The sequence below is a fragment of the Pteropus alecto genome, unplaced genomic scaffold, assembly GCF_000325575.1.
Source record: "Pteropus alecto unplaced genomic scaffold, ASM32557v1 scaffold153, whole genome shotgun sequence".
In the NCBI taxonomy this organism is placed as follows: Eukaryota; Metazoa; Chordata; class Mammalia; order Chiroptera; family Pteropodidae; genus Pteropus; species Pteropus alecto.
The window spans coordinates 182,324-201,344 of NW_006434516.1; positions in this window are offsets into that span (position 1 = coordinate 182,324).

Genomic DNA, 19,021 nt, shown 5'->3' on the forward strand with positions numbered 1-19,021 from the left:
GCAGGAATAATTCCTGCATTATTTGGCAATGTCTGGAAACATTTGTCGTTGTCGATTCTATTAGTATCTAGTGGGTAGAGGCCAGGGAAACTGCTAAATATCCTACAATGGATAAGACAGCCCCACTGTAGCACAGAATTATCCAGTCTAAATTGTTGATAGTGCTGAGGTTGAGACTCCCTGCTCTTTAGCACCTTAGGATACCTTCTTCATTGAGGCTAGTATAAATTTCTTTCAATGGCACTCTGAGTCATTTCTCTCATGCTTGCCATTCCTGGTCCTTGTTATGGCCTGCCAATCTCAGTTCAATTGGAAAACTCTTATGCATCCTTCAAAACCCATCTCAAGTACTACCTTTTCTAGGAAGGCATCCCTGGCCTACCAGAACCCTGACCGTGAGAGTTAGGATCCCCTTCCCTGTCCTACTTCTTCACCTGCATGTATTTTGAATATTGCTGCTTTTTAAGCTGCATGGTAATTTATTTCTATTTCTGTCTCCACATTATCTTTGAGGATAGGGAACTTCAGGTCCAAGTCTTTGGGAAAACAGCCTAGGGAGCTTACCACATTCAGGAGTAAAAGTTAAAAAATAATGAAAATCTTCCTAAATTAGATTATACAAATCCCACTCTAAAGAGGTTCCCATCTTGTGTTTCCAGCTTCTAGTACAGGGTCCAACACAGTAATTACTCAACAAACATTGTAAATTGAATTGATAATGAGAAGAGGGTTTTACAAAAGAGAAATAGTCAACAAATGGAAACATTCCAGGAAAGCAGTGGCAATTTTCGTTACTTCTTAAGGGTCTGGAGTTTAGGTCTTTTGTTTTAGTTTTGTGACATTTCTTGGTCAGAAGAAGAATTGTAACTTTGGAGTGTGTGTGTGTGTGTGTGTGTGTGTGTGTGTATGTGTCTGTGATGGTAAATCATGCTGAGTGGCCCTTCTTGGAAACAAATGACTCACTTCTCTTTATGCCGAGCAGGTGCAGAGAAAGTGTTTGCCCTGAAGAAATGTGCAATCCTAAATATAGATTTGCTTAATGAGGGATGAATCTTGCTAAATAAAGAAGGCTATGTCTTCGATTTCATAATTCCTGAAGGCCTAGCCCTCCCCTACTCAGGGCTCTGTAGGAATCATGGGCTTTTTAGGAGAAGGAGAAGGGTTTTCTGATTAACCATTTCTAAGCCATAGCTGGAGTCAGCTCTGCTTCAATAACCATTTTTGTGGTATGATTTGATTCATAATTCATACCACATGATTGGTAAGTAAGGGAATGACATCGGTATGGGCTCACACCTGTTCTCTCTCAGTATGTTAAAGGTTGAAGCCATGTGAGGTGGAGTGGGGCAAGCTCTCTAACAATGAAAGAGAGAGTCTCAGCAATATAAGAAGACCTTAAGAAAAAAGCCAAAAACCATGCAGAAAGTCTTCATTTATAGTGCAAGTATAAATGGCTGGTTATATGGTTTCAAAAACTGACACTTTCCAAAACGTTAATCTGTCCTGTGAAGCTTTGAGTGGGTCTAGGAGAAGCTGGGAAGACATTTCCCATTGTGTTAAAAAATGATGGACAAAACAGTCTCCTCCCTGGATCAAATTTTTAATTTTGATGTGACTAGTCTTTATGGGAAGCAGATGCTCGCAAGGACACGCTTCACAAAGGAAAAAGCTCAAGCCCCAGGCTTGAGGATGCAAGGGGTCGATTACCTGTGATGCTGGGTGCTCGCTTCAGCTGGGGATTGAACTGTGAGTATTTTTTACTAGGCTGTCATTATTTTTATTAGGGTTCTTGTTACACACACTCCTAGGATTTGAGTAGTCTGTCTGCAGTGAATTCTATTTTTCTCCTAAACTTTGTTTAAAAAAAATTAGCGTGGAGCACATTTTAGCAGAAGTGCTGGTGTCTGCATGACTCTTATGTATGACTCCAGCTTTCCCTTTACACTTCCCTGGAAGGTGGTAGTGCATCTATGTGCTACAGATGAGGTAGAGAGAGTTAGGGAATTCACCCAGGTGGTAAGTGGCACAGGCTTTTGCTACTCCTCAGGCTGGCTCACAGATGGGCTGAGGTGCTGACTTTGGATGAACTTGGCTCAGGTCAATTCCACTCCAAACCAGGCAGTTCGTGCCCTTAACGTGCTCTTGTTTGGAGCAGTGGGGTGTTGGAGCAGGTTCAGACCAGCTCCTGAGAGCTGGTTGTTACCTTTTCAGGACTTTTGCAAAGCAATTGTTAAATTCAGCCAATATTAAAAATTAAATTATATAAACTTCAATTACATAAACTATATTTTAAAAAACAAGTAATAACTCAAAACTCACCCTTTCTAATTATTTTACTACATTTTGTTATGATCTATGCTCTTGAGGTCATTTGTATCCAATGTTACATTGTGGTAGAAATGCTGTAATATGCTACTGTGCTTCTCTCCCCCATTTTGTGTTTGGAGACATTGCATTGGTATCTTGGCGTAAATGACAGTATTAACATCACAGAAATTGCCAAACATACAAATTGGGCTTTCTCTCTCCTTTCTAGAGAGCTAGTTTGTAAAAGATTACCAGCACATTACTGGGTAGAACCATGGGGCATGTTGAGGAGAGGCCAGCACTGAGGGCTTGGCCTTGGCAGATGGTTCCTGAGAGGGACCTTTCAGGGCAGGGAGAGTGTGCCTCTTTCAGTAGCCAAAGTTAAAAAGGAAATGAAAAATATTTTCATGGAAGTCTTTCTGAAGAGGGTGCTATAAGCTCCTGTTTTTCTACACAGGATACCTGTGCCCTATGGAACCCCTTTCTTGATGACCCAGGGACATCATCAGGAACATCCATGAGTGCAGCGAGTGGTGATTCATGGGGGATTTCTGAGGACTAGGAGGGCACAGCTCTATGTAGTCACTGCTCCATCTCCAGTGCTGAGCACAGTGCCTTAATGAATATTCGCTGACAGGAGGAATTGTGCCTAAGGCTATTTTTTGTTCTATTCTTATGCAAAGTGGCTCTATGGCCTTTGATGATGGCCTGGGCTGAAACTATGACAGCTGGGATAAAGGAGAGGGACAAATTTGAGAACAATTTAGAGAGCATAATGGAGAGGACTTAGATGAAGGATTAGTTATGGAAGGTGAAAAAGAGGAAGGTGTGTATTAACTTCATAATTTTAATTGTGAAAATTTCAAACATAGAGTAATGAGAATGGTATAATGAAATCCATCACCTAGACTTAATAATCATTAACATTTTACCATGTTTGTCTCATCTGCTTTATTGAAGAATTTAAATTACAATCACCACAACACTTCAACCCGCAGTAACTAAGCATACATCTCTAAAAATTTTTCTAATATCACCTAACAGCAGTTCATAGTAAAAATTTCCTAATTATCCCCAAAATATATTTTACAGACTGTTTATCAAACCAAGATCCAATCAACGACTACACACTGCCCAGGAATTGGCAAACTTTTTCTGTAAAGTATGAGATAATTACTATTTTAGACTTTGTAGATCAAGAGACAAAATCGAATGAGGATAAAGATTTTTATATTTTACATTTAAAAATCCAGAGGTAGATAGGGGTAAAGGAGGTCAAATATATGGTGACGGAAGATTTCACAATGCAATATATGGATGATGTGCTATTGAATTTTACACTTGAAACATAATTTTATTAAGTATATAATGTCACTCCAATAAATTTAACAACAACAACAACAAATCCAGAAGTCATTCTTAGCCCATGGACCACAGAACACGGGTGGTGGGCTAGTCTTGAATCCCCAAGCTATAATTTACTGGCCATTGTCCTAGAGTTTCCACGAATGAAACTGCCTGCTCTCTTGGCTGTTCTCCTCCCCTGTTGGCTTTCCCCACACCTTAACAGGTTCCCCCAGAAGCATTCCTTAATAATTCACTTGCTCACAAATCTTCATCTCAGTCTGTTTCTGGGAAGCCTGACACAGGAGAGTGTCTGGTGCTGCTGGGTTAGTCAGATGGAAGCTTGATGGAGGGCAGCTGGTGGGCAAGGGGCAAAGTCCACTCCCTCTGAGTACCAGGAAGATACAGGAGCTGGAGCCTGCTCCTCCCTGCAGGTCCCACAGAAAGTGGATAGAATGAGCTGGTATTGCTACTGGAAGAATATGAAGGGTGGCCCATAGCTGGGGTTCAGCCAAAAGACAGGGCACCTCTCACAAGAGGCCCCACACCTCGTAACTAGAGTTGCATTGAACTCCAGGAGAGAACTGCAGCCTCCAGAGGAAGTCATGCAGGAGATATCTGTTTTCCTTCTCCTACTCCAACCCCAGAGGAGCAAACACTGGGAAGGGGAGGATGAGGTCAACATCTTCACTCTGCCCCTGTCCTCCCCAGCTGCAAGGTCCATGAACTTGGCTTATGCTGGAGGCGAGGAGAGTGCTTTGAATTGAAAACGAGACTGAAGTTCTAAAATGAAAAGAACTGACTCTTAAAAGCCAGAATGAAATACTTTTAATTAACTGAAAATGACCACAGAATTACGGAATCCAACTGGGATGTCATTATGGGAGCTGTTTCCTAGCAAGGAGTGGGGGTGAGAATGTCAGTGGGCTCAGCAGGTTACAGTACTGGGGGGTAATTAAAGCTGCTTGTTTATACCCTAATGTCTCTCTAAGGTTCCTCTCTGAGGTTCTTCTCTAAGTTGGTTACAAAGGAGCTGGTAAACTTCTGGCCATAACTTCAGAATTCTCTCATGGAGAACAGGTCAGAGTCTTCAAAAGAGGGTACAACTGGCCTGACAAAGGTCAGATTCCATCAAATGAGAGTTGAGTTTCACCAGGGTTGCTAGATACAATTCAGAATGCCCTTTGAATTTTAGCAAAAAAATAGTACTTTTATTATAAGTATATCCCTTGCAATATTTGGGATATAATTATACTGGAAATTCATTCACCATTTATCTGAAATTCAAAGGTAACTGGGTATCCAGTGCTTGTATTTGATGAAACTAGCAACTCTAAGCTTCATGGACCTCCAGAGCATTTGAAAAGGTCCAATTCGTCCCTCAAGTAACTGGTTAGAGGGATCAGAACATTGCAGACTGTTTATTCCAGGAGGAAATTAAAGTAACAAGTATAAATGTCATTCATTGAGAATTGACCCCGTGCCAGGCACTGGGCTTGGTGTTCAGCTGTGTTCTCACCTCCTCCTAAGAACCCTGAAGGATGGGCAGTCATAACACTATCCCCATTTTACAGATGAGAAAGCCGAGGGTCAGAGACTCAGCAACTCATCTAGGGGTTGAACCAGCTCTGTTTTCAGAGCCTATACTGCCCTTTCCAGTAAGTTGCCCCCATGCCATTAGATTCATGGCTGAACACGCACCAGCTTTGTGCTTCTGCAGGAAGCCCAGTGGGTATGTGAGTTGTGCTTCTGCTGAGAACACTCAGCAGACTGACATCAGGGAAAGCCAAGAGTCCCTGTGCCCTGCAAACCTCAATTCACCACAGCATCATTTAGGACTCCTGTTTGGACCCAGGCAGTGTGGATGGCTCAAGATCCAGGCACATACATTACATATCTACCTTGCAGGGGCTGACAGTGGCCGGGGTGAGGGATGGTGGGTGAGGAGGGGTGTTAGACAAGTAAATAGGATGATTAACACTATAGGAGTGCAGAGGCAGGCCCCTGACCTCGCTGATGTATGTGCCTCTGTGTGTGTGTGTGCACGCGTGTGTACCTGTGTTCCCCTGGGTTTTCTGGAGGCCGAGTCCTTGAACATGAGGATGTCCTCTTCTTCTCCTCTGGGTTGTTGGCTATAGGTAGGCTTATGAGGCCCAGGCTCCCCTAGCACCTGGAATTTAAAAAGTTACAGATTGTGCAAACTGAAGTTGCAATATGGCTGGGCATATGAGATACCTGGTTATTTTCTTACAATCTGTGCCACAGGGGGAGTTGGTGGTTAGTGAAGGATAGCTCCCAGAACCTGGGGATGTGCCTTGCTATTGGCAGCTTTGTAAACCACTTAAGGTAAGTATGCTCAAGTTTCAGAATAACATTGTTAGGGCTTAAGAGACTTGTTAAACCTCACTTCCTTCACCTTAGGCTTCCAGCAATTAGGCAGGAGCTTACTTTGGGCAGGTGAATGCCGTGGCTACTACCTGGGCATGTCTCCCACAGGGAACCTGGACAGACCTGAGAAGTCCCCTCTCTGAACCCTCCCAGCCTGGTGTCCTCTGGTAACCTCTCCCATACTCGTTGAGCTGTGGCATTAAAATGTGACTGGTATAAGCCTCATGTGCCATACTTATCATCTTGCCCAGCCTTACACTCAGTCCTATGTTGCTCTCCACCTGTGGGGACTTGGGAGCTGCTATCTCTAGTTCATGCTGCCACATGAGCCATTTTGAAAGGTTGGGAGACCCAGAGCTCCAGTGGGGCCCCAAAGTAGACTTTACTAATAGATGAAGAAGGGAGAGTAAAATGGCTATTAGTGCAAAACAGCACACAATTTCTCCAAACCTGCCAGTTAGCAGCTGCACTTACATCATTAAAAGTTTTAGAGAAGGATGGAGGGGTATTATGTGGGAAAGGAGATGAATGATGGAAAATTTAGTTAGCACAGGTGTGGGTAGGAGAAAGTAGATGCAGCTGGGAAGACCAACCTTTCCTTGAATGGTCTGAAAAACAATGATTTAGATTGTCTCCAGTAGGAGGATGGGAGTATGGTTTAGGAACTTAGAGGGGTAACAACAAAGGGTGACAATCAACAGCCATCCATCATGCTGGGGCTGCCACAGACCCCACTTCCCTAAGGCACTTTATTAATGATCTGGGAAAGACCAACGGTGCCTTCATTAGAGTCACAAATGATTCTGGACTGGGAAGCCTTGGGAACCACAGTCGGGAGGCCTGACAAATTAATACCCAAATTAGAAGGTTGAAAATATATGGACAGCAAATAAGAGGAACTTGTCTGCACCTATTTAGGAGAAAAAAATTCACCTAGTGGAATCCAATTGTTTAGGAAGTTTGTGTGGTTTTAAAAACTGTCACTAATTTTTTTTTCAAAGATTGATTTTTGCCAAAAATCAATTGAGTGCTTTATTTTTCTCTCCCTTAAGTCAGTGTGTGCAGACACTCAACTCGTCAAATACGATCCTGGAAAGGGGTGCTATTAATAATGACCTGGGTCCCAAGGCTTCACAAAATCATAGTCTGGAACTAATCTATTGTAGATATGAAGGGGCTGTGGAGATTATGGGCCTCAATTCTTTGTCGTACAGGTGAGGCACAGGTTATTCATAAGTCTTGCCTGGTGGTCTGGTGCCTGGCAATATTAGACCAGATTGATTCCACACCCGGTTTCTACCACATCAGCATGCCATTTCTTCCTCTATTCCAAATCACTCCATATCACCTCACTTCCTTCACTGTAAGGAAGGCCATGAAACTGAGCCAGAATCCCTTCTCTGCAAAGCATCCTCTACCCCCTGCCCCAGTTTCTTGCTTACAAGAAACCAGACCTTAGTCCCTTTTCCTTACATTCACTTAAGTCAATTTTCTCAGACATAAATTAGGGACTTGGGGCACTATTCCCCCCTCAGGAATCACAGATAACATATTGACGCAGACCTTGACTTGTTTTTACAGGAACCAAAACACCTCCACCAGATAGAAAACTGCTGACTCTCACTGACCACAGTCATGTAAACCCCAGACTAGCTGGCACCAGAGGACTGATGACCAGAACTCCTAAAATATCGCTTTGAACTCCAGCTCCAACCAGTAAGGAGATGCCTGTAAGCTGATCATGCATTAAAGACCCCAGATCCCAATTTCACCCTTTAATACCAACTACCAGTAGCAGTTGGGGAGTTCAGGTCTTTCAGCATTTCATGACTCATTCTCCTTTCATTGGTACCCATGAAATAAAGCGTTTTTTTTTTTTTTTTTCTCTCACTGTACACTAGTGTCAGGGCAATTGGCTGTCTGTAACGCTGCGTGGACTAACTCTTCATGTTGTAACAGCCATAAGGGAGTTCCTGATGGCACGAAAAGGGGAGTGACACTACTTCTGACACCAACTGTGATTTTTTTTTCTTATACCAATTCTGCAATTCTCTGACTCCAACTGGGTGTCCAACAATTCAAATCAACTCTGACACTAACTCCTGGAGTTAGCACAGACCCCACAGGATAAGGGCTCAGTCCCACAATGCTGTTTCCATTTCAGATACCAAGGGCCACCTATACTTTTGACAGGCTATAAATTTGGGAGTTTTCTCGACTTCATCTTCAGTTTCCATAATTTGCTAGAATGGTTCATAGAACTCGGGAAAACACTTTACTTATATTTCTTGATTTATTATAAAAGATACAACTCAGGAGCAGCTAGGTGGAAGAAACACACAGGGCAAGCTATGAGGAGAGGGCCCGTGTGGAGAAACCCTCTCCGGCATGCCGCCTCCCAGCATTTCCATGTATTCACCAAGCTGGAAGCTCTCCGAACCACATTGTTTAAAAGTTTTTATGAAGGTTTTATTATACAGTAGGGATTGATTAAATCATTGGCCATTGGTGATTGAACTCAATCTCCAGCTCCACTCCCTTCCCTAGAGATTAGAGTGGAGCTCAAAATTCTAACCACTGGTTGGTTATTCTGGCCACCAACTTCATCTGGAAGCTGTCTAGAACCCCTACCACAGGAACAATCTCATTAGCATACAAAAGACAGTAAATGCTCAAGATTTTAGGAGCTCTGTGCCAAGAACTGGGGACAAAGACCAAATATTTATTTTTTATTGTATCACAGGCCATCAAGGTAACTGTGACCTAATAAGGACAACAAAGCAGAGCTATTTGAGGTGTAGTGTGAGCTGAGCTAGTGTCTCAAGAAGGTATGGGAGGGGGTGAGGCTATTCACAGCAAGCAGGGAAAGAAGAGGAAAATGCTTCTTGGAGGAAGTGGCACTTAAGCAGTAGTGATTTGGGAGGGGAAGTACTTAGTCATACAGAAATGGAGGGAGAGCATTTGTGATGGGCAGTGCCTGCCAGCAAGGGAGGAAGGAAGAAAAAACAAGTGGTCTGGAAACAGCAGAGACCCACTTTCTGTGGCCGGCATGCTGGGTCTGGAGAGGGAAAGGGGCTTGGTATTAGAGTGGTCTCTTGGGTCAGACTGTGGTGAGCCTTCCCTATTAGGACTTTGGAATTTAACTGTTTGATGAAGGTAGTGACTTGATAGAGCTGAGCCCTCAGACAGCTTAACTAGGAGCACTGCATGGGGTGGCCTGAGGCTGGCAGAGAGTGGAGGTGCTGTGGGGAGGCTGGAGCAAAAGTCCTCATGAGACCTAGTGAGTAAAATGATTGAAATATGAAGTTCTCAGGATGTCTGCAGCTTACAGTACCTCCTTCTCTGAGAAGTATTTTCTGCTACCCAGAGGTACAGAGCCAAGGTGGGCTGGTGGGGTAGTTTCTGTAGTGATTGAAGTGAGAGGATATGGAGGTCCCCTGGGCACTCATTTCTGCCTTGTACAGCAAAGAGGAGTAGAGATTGAGGGAGGGAGGAGTGGCTGACTAGCAAAGAAATAGAGATCAGAGACCCCTGATACGGGGAAGGAAAAAACCCAAGACAAGCTGCCTGAGGTCCTGAGCACTTCTCAGTTCCAAGGACCAGGTTCTCGGTCACAGAGGCCTTGCTGCCTTCATATCTTGTGAAATGACTGTGTTTTGGATGAAAAGGGGCCACATACTAAACCTGACAAGCTCAGGGGAGGCTCGCATGGTGGGTTTTACAAACTCAGAGATAAAATGTAACCACACAGGATGGTCTGAACATAAAAATTCCTAACTAAAAGCAGGGCATGGTGGGTAGTCATATGGTGTCAATGCCTATAGATTACTTGACAAGGGTCAGTCTCTACAAGTGAGCCTGTCCATTGTCTTTGAGCAGCTAAGATAACATACCTTTGAAAAGTCAGAGTAATCTCCTTTTCCAGACCCCCCAAGGCATAACTATGCACCAGAGCATAAGACCACAGAACCTGTCATTGTTATCTTGTTGTCCACATATGAACTCTATGTGCTGTAAATGCTAGCTATACTGTACCCACCAATGTAAAAGAAGGACACATCTCTCCATTTTGCTTTTATCCAATCCCAGAGATTTTCCAATTTGCTTTCTCCTGCCACCTTAATCTACCACCAATGGATTTCATGTAAGCATTCTTATGTTTCCTTCTTTGATTCTAATAATAGAATCTGTATAAACAATCTGCAAAACTGCCATTCTCTGAATCATTTTCTCAATCTGTTGAGATTTGCTTTCTGGTGATTGTCAATTTGACTCCTGGTGATTGTCAATTTGACTCAAATAAACTCTTATAAGACTTTTCTTAGGTTGAACATTCTTTTGTCGACACTGTCCTTTTTAAGAATTTGTATTGTATATTCATTTTAACAGTGTTTCTCAAAAAGTTTTGGTCTCAGGGCTCCTTTGCACATAAAAAAATTGTTGAGAATCCCAAAGAGAAGTGTTTCTGTAGATTATATTTATGGATTTGCTGAATATACTATTTAAAACCGAGATGTTTAAAGAATTTATTAATAACACTTTGCAAATCTCTTTAATGTTGGACTTCCTAGAAGATGACTGGATTCTTCTCCCTGTTTCTACATTCAATATGCTGTGATGTCACATTTATATAGCTTCTGGAAAACGCCACTCTGTACTCATGAGAGAATGAGAGTGGGAAGGCAAAAAATGTTTCCAAAAGTGGATCATACTTTTCGAAACATGGGCGTAATTTTTTCTGACAATGGTTATGTGACTAACCAAAGGGATTTAACTAAGACAGTGATTGATCTGTCAGCCTCAGGAATATAGCTTTGATTTGCTATCAGTTTCCAATTAAATTCTTTATGAATAAATGAATAATCCTTTAGATTAGAAATGTAGTTGTCACCCTAAACATTTTCTATTGATTTCTGATGTGTAGTAGATGGTAGTCACAAAAGCAATCTTAACATAGACACACACAATCAGAAGAGAAACTGATGGAATGGTCAAGGTGGCCATGAGTGCAAATCTAATGCCTTCTTTTAAAATATTTTTTACTAAAGAATGTGGAAGTGACGTCAGAAACACGACGAAGTGAGAGACATCCCCAGATCTCTCCCATTAAAACAACAATAAGCCGAACATCTAAAACTCAACAAAAAACACTCAAACTGCACACCAGCACGTCTGAGTGTGGGATCTGAGCATAAAAACCACCAAAGGTCAGAACTCTGGGTGTTGGGTAGTGGACTGGAAGAAACAAAGAGGCTGTCTCTCAAAGCTGGAGCTCCCTGTAGGAGGAGGGAGAGAAGAGAAGGTGCGGTGACTTCCCTATACAGCCCTGCCTAGAAGTGCTGTGAGCTCCATGCATCAGGGCAGAAGGCAGAGAAACAACAGTTGATTTTTACAAGTTGCAGTTACAAAACCAAGGCTGAGCCGCAGCCCCCAGCCCCCAACTCAGAGAGTCCCTCCTCCCATACACTCCGAGATGGAACACCATGGAGCCCGAGGGGAATCTGAGCAAATGCTACTGAAACTGTTGCTAACACTGACAGGAACTGAAACTGAGAGTAGCGAGTGTGATCACATATCTACAAGAAAACAAAAAGACATTATTAAGATTTTAATATAAAGCAGAGATCCAAGAGACTTATACGCCACCTACTGGAAACCAAAAGAAAAACACCTTCTTTGCAACAGGCTAAAGAGAGACCTTTATATAATAAATCTTCCTCCTGGAAAAAAGGCAGAATATACTTCCATTAATGCTCAGGTGGAGAAATAGTCCATTAAACACCATGAACAACCAAGGTGACAAGGCATCTCAGAAAGAAAGAGAAAACTCTCCAGAAAATAAGCTTACAGACATAGAAATATGCGATTTAAATGACAGAGAATTCAGGATGGTACTTCTGAAAAAACTCAGTGAGATCTGAAACGAATCATATCAACAATTTCAGGAACTGAAAAAACAATTAGAAGAGGAGAATGAGTTCTTTAGCAAGGAGATTGAAACCATCAACAACAACAAAAAAATAGAATAGAACTTCTGGAGATAAATAACACACTGCAAGAGTTAAAAAATGAAATAACAACCTTGAGAAATAGAGTCGACCAAATGGAGGAAAGGATCAGTGATCAAAGACAGAAATCTAGAAATAAATCAGAAAGAAGAAGAGAGAAACCTAAGAATGAAAAATAATGAGAGAGAAATACAAGAACTAGCTGATACCATCAGGAGAGGAAACATAAGAATAATAGGCATTACCAAAGGTGAGGAAAAGGAGCAGGGACTAGAAAGCATTTTCAGACAAATAGTTGACGAGAATTTCTCAAATCTAAGGCATGAGCTGGAGTTAAAAGACTTTCACCAAAACACATGCTATTAACATTATAATAAGTAAACAACAAAGACAGAATTCTCAGGGCAGCCAGGGAAAAGAAAATTTAACTTATACAGCAAAATCCATTAGATAATCATCAGACTTCTCACATAAATCTTACAAGCTAGAAAGGAGTGGAATCAAATATTCAAACTATTAAATGAAAGGAACTACCAGCCAAGAATAATGTATCCAGCTAAGCTCTCTTTTAGATATACAGGAGAAATAAAGACTTTCCAGACATACAAAAATTGAGGGAATTCTCTACTATGAGACCTACACTATAGGAAATATCGAAAGAGATCAGCTCACCTAAAACAAAATGACAAAAAAATACATAATTAGGAGTAAGGTGACTAGCAGGCTGATGTAAGCAGAGAAATGCAACCCTTACTAGGAACAGGGCATTATAAGCTTAAAAATAAGAAGAGATTTGCTATAGAAAGTTAGTAATGAATGTTCAGCATATATAGGGACAAATTGAGATAACGATGACAGAAAACAGGATTCAAAGATCCAAATGCACAAAGGGAAATGGAGATAAGGCATGCACAGAAGAAAAGGGACGACTGTATATAAATAAGTATCCTCCTCATATTCATAATGTAACCACATGCCAAAGATTCAGAACTGAAGTATATAGCATAAACCAAGAAAGACTAGAGGGAAAGCCTACAAAAGCCAAGCAAAATAAGAAAACAGAAACAGAAGGACATGGAAGCAATGGAAATACTGAGCTACCAGAAAGCAAAAGATAAATTGGCTATAAGAAGACCTCATATTTTAATAATCACCCTAAATACAAATGGACTAAACTCACCAATAAAAAGGCACTGAGTTGCAGAATAAATCAAAAAAACAAAACCCAATCAATCATATGCTGCCTCCAGGAGACACATCTCAGCTCCAAAGGCAAATATAGACTCAAAGTGAAAGGTGGAAAATGCTACTTCAAGCAAATGGCATTCAGAGAAAAGCAGGAGTAGCAGTACTAATATCAGACAAACTAGACTTCAAAATAAAAAAGGTAAAGAAAGATACTGAGGGACACTTCATAATGATAAAGGGAATCATGCACCAAGAATACATAATACTAATATCTATGTTCTCATTCAGGGAGCCCCAAAATATATAAAGCAATTGCTAAAAGAACTAAAGGGAGAAACAGACCAAAACACTATCATAGCAGGGGACCTAAATACCCCACTGTGAGATATGAACATATCATCCAAACAGAAAATCAATAAGGAAATAACATCCTTAAAAATCATGTTAGACCAACTGGACATAATTGACATTCCCAGAGCCTTCCATCCACAAACAGCTGCTTATACATTCTTTTCTAGTGCACATGGAACATTTTCAAGGATTGAGACACAGAGACACTGGGACACAGAGATAGCCTCAACAAAAGTAAGAGGGTTAAAATCATACCAGCCATATTCTCTGATCATAATCTTTTGAAACTAGAGAAGAAAAGCGAGAAGAACCACAAATACATAGAGATTAAACAATATGCTATTGAAGAATAACTGGGTCAGAGAACAGATAAAAAGAGATAAAGAGATACACAGACATGAATGATAATGATGGTACAACATATCAAAACTTTGGTACACAGCAAAAGAGGTCAGAGGAGGAAAGTTCATATCATTACAGGCCTACCTCCAAAAACAAGAATGAGCCCAAATAAACAACGTAACGCTTCATCTTAAAAAACTAGAAAAAGAAGAACAAATGAAGCCTAACATCAGCAGAAGGAAAGAAATCATCAAAATTCGAGCAGAAATAAATAAAACATAAAACAACAACAATAACAACAACAAAATGATAGAAAAAATAAATGCAATAAAGACCTGGTTCTTTGAGAAGATTAATAAAATTGACAAACATCTGGCTAGACTCAATAAAGAAAAAAGAGAAAGGACACAAATAAACAAAATCAGGGATGAAAGAGGGGAAATTATGACTGATATCGAAGAAATACAAAGGATCATACAAGATTACTATGAAAGAGTATAATAACCTAAAAGAAATGGACCAGTACTTAGAAAAATACAACCTTCCTGGACTGAATCAAGAAGAACTGAAAAATCTAAATAGACCAATCAACATTATGGAAATTGAAACAATCATCAAAAACCTACCATAAAGTAAAAGTCCAAGACCAGATGGTTTCATCAGTGAATTCTACCAAACATTCAAAGGACATTTAATACTATTCTCCTCAAACTCTTCCAAAAAATTGAAGAAGAGGCAATACTTCTCAATGCTCATTTTATGAGGCCAATATTACTCTGATAACAAAACCTGGTAAAGATAACACAAAAAAAGAAAACTACAGACCAATATCTCTCATGAACACACATGCAAAAATCTTAAATAAGATACTAGCGAACTGAATACAGCAACATATTAAAAGGATTATACATCACGATCAATAGGCTTCATTCCAGAGGTGAAAAACTAAACACCTTCACTCTAAGATCAGGACCAAGGCAAGACTGTTCACTATTGCCACTCTTATTTAATATAACATTGGAGGTCCTAGCATGTGCAATCAGACAAGAGAAAGATATAAAAGGCATCCAAATAGGAAACAAAGAAGTCAAACTGTCACTATTTGCAGATGACATGATTTTCTATATAGAAAACCCTAAGGACCCCACAAGAACACTGCTAGAAACAATAAGCAAATACAGCAAAGTTTCTGGATACAAAATCAACGTTAAAAATCCATAGCGTTTCTATACTCTAATAATGAAGTTTCAGAAAAAGATGTGAAAAAAATAATTCCTTTTGCAATTGCAACAAAAAGAATAAAATATCTAAGAATAAATCTAACAAAACATATGAAGGACCTATATAATGAAAACTACAAGACCCTATTAAAAGAAATCGAAGAAGATACAAAGAAATGGAAAGAGATTCCATGTTCTTGGATTGGAAGAATCAACTTAGTTAAAATGACCATATTACCTAAAGTATTATATAGATTTAATGCAATCCTCATCAAAATCCCATCATCATTTTTTAAAGAAATAGGACAAAAAATCATCAGATTTGTAGGGAAGCACAAAAGACTCCGAATTGCCAAAGCCATCCTGAGAACAAGGAACGAGGCTGGAGGAATCACTCTGCCCGACTTCAAATTATACTACAAAGCGACAGTAATCAAAATGGCATGGTATTGGTAGAAAAACAGACACACGGACCAGTGGAACAGAATCGAGAGTCCAGATAAGTCCATATTTATATAGGCAAATAATTTTCGACAAAAAGCCAAAAACATACAGTGGAGAAAGGAAAGCCTCTTCAATAAATGGTGCTGGGAAAATTGGAAAGTCATCTGCAAAAAAATGAAACTAGGCTGTTGTCTATCACCACACACCAAAATTAACTCAAAATGGATTAAGGACTTGAATATAAGACCTGAAACAATAAAATGCATAGAAGAAAACATAGGAACGAAACTTAAGGATCTTGGACTTAAAGAGGATTTTATGAATTTGACCTCAAAGGCAAGGGAAGTAAAAGCTAAAATAAATGAATGGGATTACATCAAACTAAAAAGCTTCTGCACAGCAGAAGAAACCATCAACAAAGTAAAGAGACAACCATCCGAATGGGAAAATATATTTCCAAGCAATGCCTCCGATAAGGACCTAATATCCAATCTTTTTCTATCCATACCCACTGCAACTCCTACTGGATTTAATGCAAATCTAAGCTTTCATATCATTTTTTTTTCATAAACATTTTAGTAACATGACCACAATTTCATTATCAACTTATAAAAATTAATAATTTTACTCAAAAGAATTGAGAGATGGGTCTCAAAGAGATAATTTGCACACCTTTGTTCACAGCAGCATTATTCAGAATGGCCAAAAGTGGAAGCAACTAAAGAGTCCATTGATGGGTGAATGGATAAACAAAATGTAGCCTACATTTACAATGGAATATATGACATTGTGATTTATAATAAGAAATATATATTTAGTTTTCATTCTCTTTTCTGGCACAGAGCTCCTAAAACCTTTGGAATTTTTTAAGTGATGAGAGCAATAAAATTGTCTTTCATTATGTTAATGAGTCAAGTTTGGACCACAAAAGTATGGGGCTGGTTACCAGGGGAACCAATCATGTACTTAGAGGGTTGGAACTTTCAGTAGCATCCAGGGAGAGGAGAGAAGCTGCAGGTTCGATCAATTGCCAATGGCCAATGACTTAGTCAATCATGTCTATATAATAAAGCTTCCACAAAACCCCAAAAGGACTGAGTTTGGAGAGCTTCCAGGTTGGTGACCATGTGGCCATGTGGAGTTTTGGGGAAAGTAATGTGCTGGGAGAGTGCATGGAAGCTTCATATCTTGTCCTCTGCACCTCTTCCATCCGGCCGTTCCTTAGTTATATCATTTTATAATAAACTGGTAATCCAGCAAGTAAAGTGTTTCTCTGATTTCCGTGAGCTGCTCTAGCAAATTAATCAAATCCAAAGGGAGATGTGTCCTGGGAGCCTCTGATTTATAACTGGTTATTCAGAAGTATAGGTAACAATCTATACTGACATATGAAGTCAAAAAGGGGACTGTTGGAACCTTCAATCTATAGTCAGTCAGTCAGAAGCTCGAGTGATAAACTTGGCTTGTGGTTGGTGTCTGAAGTATGAGTATGGGGTGCACTCTTATAGTACTGAGCCCTTAACCTGTGGAATCTGACACTATCTCCAGGTAGATTGTATCAGAATTGAATTCAATTGTAGGACATCCAGTTGGTGAACAGAGCATTGCTTGTTGTTGGTGTGAGTGTAAATTCCCCCTCCCCACATTGGGATTGGGTCCAGGAATCTTAAATAGAATATTATTCAGCCTTGAAGAGGAAGGAAATTCTTACACATGCTATAACATGGATGAAACTTGAGGATATTACAATGCTAAATGAAATAAGCCAGTCTCAAAAATACACATGTTGTATGATTCCACTTGTATGAGGCACCTAGAGTAGTCAAATTCATAGAGATAGAAAGTAGAATGGTTAAAACAAGAGGCTGGGGAAATGGGGAGTTAGTGTTTAATTGGGTATAGGGTTTCAGTTTTGCAAGATGAAAAGGGTTCTGGAGATAGATAATAATGATGAATACACAACAATGTAAATGTACTTAATGCCACTGAACCATACACTTAGCAATGGTTAAGACTGCAAATTTTATGTTATGTGTATTTTACCACAATTAATAACAAAATAAAATAAAAATAATATACATATATTTTAAAAACTAAGGCAATCTAAATAAAGTATGGACTTTAGTAAAAAATTAATAATGATTTCTGAATATTATCAAATATACAGCCAGAATTCAAACTTTCTTGATTATCTCACATATGTCTTTTCAGTTTGTTTAAAGCAGAAACTAGACAACTTTGCCCTCGGTATCACTATATCTTTGAGATAAATTCTTGGAAGTGAAATTGCTAGGTCAAAGTATATACATATTTTAAAGGATTTTGCGGCATGCTGCAAAATTTCCCTTAATAAATTATGTATCATTAAGCTCCTATGTTCATTTTTTTAAAAAGCTGAACTTTAAAATTATTTCTGGAGAGAGTGCCTCTGAGATGAACATTTGTTCTGAAGACTCTTCCTTCTCTTGTTGGCATCCATTCCCACCTTGGTCCACCTTCTTGGCTGTTAACATTCTAATTTTTACTGTCATGTTATAACTCAAACTGGGAATGTGTGAGAATGTTCCCAGCTCACTCAAACTCTACAATCTTCCCTTTGCTCTCTTCAAGGCTCACTCACTGCCAGGCCACCTCTCCCTGGAGCCTGAAGCACATACCCCGCTTCCCCGCATCTTTCCTCCCCTCCAACATGTCTTACTTGATGGCAGCCTGGGGTCTTCGGCATGACCTCTGCTTGGACTCATGACCTCAGCAGCCAGGAGGCAGGGTGGATGAGGAGATGGAGAGGGGGAAGTGGGGGCTATCGTGTACACTGAAAAAGGGTTGTAGGAGGAGCAGGAACAGCTTTGGGGGACCCAAGGTGACAGCCACCTGCTCAAATAGACATTTCTGCTCCTTTAATGCCTTTACTTTTGCTTTGTGGTTTTGGCTTCATAGTTGTAGTCTTCCTAGGATTATTGTTTTAAAGCCATGTAAATATGATTGGGGGTGGGGGTGGGGCCCTGAAGAGGAAAGGGAGATAAGTTTTACTGAGCATTTATTAGGTTCAGTGATGGCACCTGTCATCTTGCTTAATTCACTCAAATCCTGTGAAGTTGACATTGCTTTCTGGTGAGGACACTGAGGGTCAGAGAGTTCTAGTAAGCCAGCCTGTCTAGTGGATCCAGAGCTGTCCTGAAGCTCTCACTTCCCCTGCCCCAGGGGACATTTTCTGCCTCTAGTCTGAGGGGGGCAGACTAGTAGGGGTGAAAAGTAGAAGGTTTACTGGGGAGGAAAAAGCCATCAAATAACTCAGTTTGCAAACCAACGAGAGGAAAGAAACAAAAAAGAAAGTCTAATTTTAATTATAGAATTATAGGCTCTTTGAACTTTTCTTAACTTTTAAAAATTTCCATTTAAAAATTCTTTTAGGAGAGAAAGAAAAAACAG